We start from the raw sequence: 5,995 nt of genomic DNA, 5'->3' as shown, positions 1-5,995 counted from the left end.
CGGCAAGACCGTTGTGGAGTACAGTAATGGTTTCTTACCTGTTGATAACATGTACAGTAGCCTCAACTGGATTGATCTGAGGTGTATTTCATGTTGGGTAGATTCTCTTTACAAGTCAACTGATGTATAGTGATTGAATGTATAAAAAAAATAATAAAAGAAATAAAAAGAGAAAAACACGTCATGACTTTCCCAATGACCTAATACATTCCTTTGTTGGGAGACAAAATGAATAGCAAGCAATCTGATAGTATTTGTATTGGTTTAGACAAGAAAAGGATTACCTCGTGACATAAGGGAGCTTTTGCTATTACGGTTCTGTTTATTAGGAAATGAAAACAATCACAGATACAAAACTGCTTGGCACACATTGAACAACCTCCCCCTTGATACGGTTTGTGTGTCTCCCCTCCCCCGCCATGGCTTGAGATTTGATTGTAACAAGATTAAGAGGGTGAAAACTTGATCTAATCATGGTATTAAAAGATGGGAAAAAAAAAAAGAAAGATGGAGCTTTTGGGAGGAGATTAGTGATTAGGGTGGGCCCCCCACAATTGAGGACAGAGACAAGGACAGAGATATCCATTCTTCTGCTGTCCCAATACAATGCCCTGCATGGCCTCAGAACCGTGTCAACAGGAAAACCCTCACCATTTATGGCCTCAGGACCTTGGACCTCAAAATGGTGAGCTGAATCAAACTCTATTCCCTTAAATTACCTAGATTGAGGTATTTTGATATTAGTAACAGAATGAACTAGAACACCCTCGCTGTACTTCCTCCTCTGATCTTGTCTTCCCGAGGCCAGGAGAAACCTAACTAAAGTGAAAGCCGGACCTCGGCCGAGTGCCTCATCTTCCAAGCCTTCAGATTCTGTCATTCTGACTCAGCTACTAATGCCTTTCCCTGAATCCTACCATGAGCTAGCTGCTGACACAGGGGGTGGGAGGTGTTGAAGGAAGGTGAACTGATGATAGTGTTTGTCCAGGAGCTGGCCTGCCGTAGTCTGACAAAGGCCCCACGGACCACTTCCCAGAACCCCTTGATGAGCCCTTTCTGCTCAGCGATGAGGTTAAACAGCTGACGCTCCCTGGCTTTCTGTACTGAGGCAAAGGCCAGGTCCACAGGCTGTGACATGTGACTACCTGGAGCCAGCCAGGAGTGTAGTTGCTGGAAGCAGCAAGTCCAAGCCTGCAAATTCAGGGTTGGGAGGAGGGCAGAGGGACTGTTGCCATCAGGCTGGGAGCAGATTTTAGATGCAGGAATAAATTAAGACTGCCAACTTGGACTTCCCTGGAGAAAGAGAACTTACGTTACAGAGTCCTTACCTGTTTCTGGCAAGGGGCAGCCCATTTTCAGGCAATAAAACATAAAATGTAGTACTCTCCTTTAAAAGCTATAAGGGCAAAGAAAGGAGAGGGGGTTTGGTTCGCGTTTCTCAGAAGGAATCTCAGATTTACAGGCAACGCCTTGTGTTTAGCGTTATATAAACAGATTGCTGGTAAGCGGGTCTCATACAGTAAGCAAGGAGCAAGAGTTTATATAAGTGCTGGTGTGTGTCTTTAAGACAGTGCAGGCTTCTGACTTCAGATGAGCTGAGGTCTCAGCTGGTCAACAGCAGCTCATGGATCCTTCTCAGAGGCTGAGAAAAATAAAACCAATAATTAAAGTCATGTTTCCCATTATTAACAACAACAAACAAAACCACCACCAATTTAATTCCACATGTGTAGTTTTATCTGAAACTTTCCACATGAGAGGCTTATTCTGGTCACGGCAACATCAAACCTCATTTTATATATACATATATGTGTATACACACACACGCACACACACACACACACATACTTTTTTTAAAGCTGTCTTTTTTCATCTCACGTTAACTGAATAACACGTGGGCCTGACACACGCCATTAAATATGGCCATACTCTTAGCTTCTTTTTTCTGATTTCTCCAGCAGCCACCTGGAACATTTTACAAACCAGAGTCTGATCTTAAAGTATGGAACATCTTACTACCATCAGCCTCAGAGCTGGGGAACTTCAAGATGGCAATTGGTCTGTAAGAAGTTAGAAAAACAGACCAACCAACCAACCAACCAACCAACCAAATGACTGGACCCTCCGGTTCCTCAGGGTAAGTATAGTTAGCACCTTGTCTCAGGTTTGAGCTTCAAACACCTGAGCATTCTGGGCATTACGGTAATTTGGGTGTTTCAGAAAATGCACTGGAGTAAGAGTCAAACAGGGAACATGCAGTCCGGACTCTGCAACTGGCCAGAGTGAAGGAGGATTTAAGAGAGTCACTTCAGGGTTTTCTTCCCAGCTTGCACCGGGTGGAAGGAGGTGAACGCTGGGTGTTCCTAGGCTATTGTGAGCAAAGAATGAGATAAAGTAGGTCAAAGTGCTTCGAGACACTTCAAACATTATACAAACATGGAAGGGATTCGGACATGGGCGGGATTGGGAATTCCCTTTCTTTCCCTTTATGTGTAATTCCCTTTCTTGCCCTATGAGGGAAGGAAGGTATGAAAACGCCATGCCTGTTTTATGTGTAAGAAAGGGTTAGAACCCACTTATTTTATATTGCGGCAGAAAAGAGTTGTGTAATAAGAACACTGGGTGTGTCATCATCCTTCATAGAAAATTAACACAAGGTTTGACCATCAAGTAATGGGACTGATTTTTAAATAAACATATCTTAAAGGGTGTTGCCCCATGCTGAGTAGTGAGCAGTCATGCTGGCAGGGAAAACACTCATTTAAATGATATTGCCCATCATTCAAAAAAAATTTTTTAACTCCTCTTTTGGAGCTGTTCCTAGAGCCTCTGGCAGGATTTTTCTGAATATGTCTGTGGGTGACACATTTTTGTCCTTTGTGAATAATCCCAATTTTTGTAAACAGCCTCAAGTTATTGGCACAAAGACTGGTAAATAAGCTAAGCAATACTATCTACTTATTTAGGAGAGATTTTTGCTATAGGGTGCGTGCACTTGCTGGAGACAGAAAGCGAGAAATCACCCCCCAACGCATACACAAGCGAATGACCAGGCTGCAATCCCTTCTACTCCATTCTTCCCTCTAGATTTTTGGCACACATGCACACATGTCCAGCGTGAGGTTTAAGCTGTTGGATCCAGGACTTGAACCAGTAGTCAACTACGTGGGAGTTCAGTGCTGTAACCATCATGCCATCTGCTGTCCCCAGTAATACCGTTTTGTTTTTTAAATTAAAAATAAACTGTCACTATAAAATAGAAGCCTATCTTTCAGTTCCAGCAGAAGAGTTAACAAATGGCAGATGTCAAGAATGTCAGGATTGTTGGAAAGGGCTTGTTCCTGTCTAGGTGACAAGAGAATAAAAGCCATCTAGAAAGGTATTTCGTTTTTTTAAATCTTTCATTGTTTATCTTGCAAGACTGTTTGCCACTAAACTTTGAGTTTCCAGAAAGAAAAGAATACTGCAACTAATCAACTATTCCAGTCATTTCATTCCAGCTCCGCAGGGCATCTGAATCTCTCATTTGCATAGGGATTCGCTGGCTAGCAGCAATACAGATGTTTCCAATGAATCAACATCTGGGCGCATTGGAAATACAGCATCACCCTTAAAAAGTTTCTTTTTTTTTCAGTTGTGAAACACTCTATCTAAAAATGAAACTACCATGAATACCATTATGCGGTAACCTGCAGCAACCGCCGGAGATGTGCTCGCCCGGCTAACAATGAGGATGCTAGTATTCTTTAAAAACGAACACCACGGCACTTTTGTTCGTTGAATATCGTACACTGAGTGTACTTCAGTGTTAAACAATGCCATGGTTTTATGGAAAATACTTTTCCCCTGCCTCATTTCTTTTTATTGTGGCTACAACTCACATAAAATTCATCACTGGTTATGTTAGAGTATACAGTTCTACAGCTCCTAGCACATTCACGATGTCCTGCAACCATCACTGTACAGTCTCAAACACTGCATCATCCAAAAGAAAACCCTGTACCATCAAGCACTCACTCCCTATTCTTCCCTCATCCCAAAGCCCATGGCAACTACCAATCTGCTGTTTCTATAAGTTGGCCTATTCTAGACATTCCACGGAAGTAGAACCTTACTAGATGTGGCCTTCTGTTTCACTTGATATTGTATTGTCGAAGTTCATCCCCACTGTAGCATGTATCGACACTTCATTCTTTTTTGTGGCTAATTCCATTGTGTGTAGATATTTCACATTTTGTTTACCCATTCATTCATTGATGGACAGTTGGACGTTCTCACTGTGAAGAGTGGTGCCATGAACATGAATGTACATATTTTTGTTTGAACATCTATTTTTATTTTGGAGGAGGGGGGCATATTGTTGGGTCTAGTGGCAAGTCTACATTTAAATTTTTGAAGAAACACCAAGCCTCTAACTCATTTTTATACCCAGGCTGGGCCCAAAGAGGTCTCTTTTTCAAAAACACCCATTAAGGGCAGCCAGGCTCTGAGCCTAGCTTGTTCCCAGGCACGGCTGCATGCAGGGCTTTGAATCTCCTTCTCTGCCGTTGTGCCTGTCACAACATGAACTGGCTGGGCAGGAATACCTTCCTGCCTCGTAGGCATGCTAGGATGCACACAGTTTGGGAGAGGAGAAAAAAATAGATGTTAACTACTTAACAAGCTTCTCTCCTTTGTCTTTAACACCAGGAGTCCATCTGGATACAGTACCCAGGAGCAGGAGCCATGCCCTTCCACGGCTGGAAAACAGGGCTTCCCTAACACTAGCCAAGACTATAGAGAGATCTTCCTACCCAGGGCAGGTTTGCACATTTTGCCTGACAGCACTGCCCTATCGATCCAGATATCAGACCGTGTGTTGTCCACCTTACAGGTTCAGACAGAGTAAGAGCAGATAATCCTACTACAGGCACTGTGGACTGCAGCAGTTTACTGAGTCATGGGACTTCTCAGTCATTAACCCAAACCCAGACAGTAACTGATCAGCACTGATTTTTTTTTACTTATACCTGTTTGTAAGCCTCTCAGATTGCTGACCTCTTACCCCAACTCCCTAACACACAGGAAGTTTCTGAACTAGAGTCCAAGACAGGAGTATTGCCAAAAACAGAGGCAGACCAACAGGCTTTTTCCATTCCAAACTAAAAGCTAAGAATGAAAAAAATCACCTTCCAGAATCCTTGCTCCCCAGCCTCTTTGCCCACTCAGCTGTCACTTGTGTCTCTGGGCAGCTTTGTCAGGTGTCCTGCCTGATTCTACTGTCAAGACATAAAAAAGTCCCTTGGCTGGTCATATCCTCTGTAATCTGGCAGGAAACCTAAAATCTCCCTGCTCCCGTCCTCGTCCTCAGTCTGTTTGCTTATCTGTTTCCTTGTTGGGAAGACTGCAACAGTGTCCGGTTTAGGGGGATTTTCACCATGACCTCACTCCTGCCACTACTGTTGACTGATTTCAGCGCGGTGGACCATTACCTAAGTCATCACGCAGTCATCTCGGGTAGGAATCCACATTAGTGAGACATTAAACCCTCTGAGCATATCTCAGATGACCTTCAACCAACTCCAGCTCTTTCTCTTCCTAAGAGGGCCCTTGTTGCAGGGTCTGAAAACGCCAAAAAAAAAAAAGAAAAACAGCTGAAAGGTGTCTGGCTGTTCAGGACTTGGGGGAGCAGCGTGTCAAGGCAGTCACCCTAAGAAAAGCAGCAAAGCCCTTCCAGGCTCGAGGTGGCTGTTGGAATCATTTTTTTAGCCAAAAGGTCTCAAAAGACCGCGCGTGGACGGTGACCGCAGGCGGAGGGCGCATAAAATACAGGGCAACGGGAGCGCTTGGAGAGCAGGGTTCCCCCGGGACAGCGCCGGGGAACTGTTCTCCCGTCCCTAGGGCTCCGGGAAGGAGCCCTTCTGCCCCGAAATGGGCAGTTAATTAACGGGAAACAGAAAGTCTAACTCCACGGCGCGCGCCGGGCCGGCTCACGTGACCACAGCTCCCCCACCCG

General features: G+C 44.4%; 1 long non-coding RNA gene across 1 annotated transcript; it reads right to left on the bottom strand.

Moving 5' to 3' along the window:
* Positions 1 to 302: 302 nt before the first annotated feature.
* LOC102492671 (uncharacterized) lies at positions 303 to 5,988 on the bottom strand. Its single transcript, XR_334286.2, has 2 exons — positions 5,472 to 5,988; positions 303 to 1,642 (listed from the first exon to the last, which is right to left on the bottom strand). It is a non-coding gene; the product is annotated as an uncharacterized LOC102492671 (long non-coding RNA).
* Positions 5,989 to 5,995: the final 7 nt, after the last annotated feature.

The sequence above is a fragment of the Tupaia chinensis genome, unplaced genomic scaffold (genome assembly GCF_000334495.1).
Source record: "Tupaia chinensis unplaced genomic scaffold, TupChi_1.0 Scaffold000187_1, whole genome shotgun sequence".
Lineage (NCBI taxonomy): Eukaryota > Metazoa > Chordata > Mammalia > Scandentia > Tupaiidae > Tupaia > Tupaia belangeri.
This window is presented reverse-complemented; position numbering and strand designations above follow the sequence as displayed.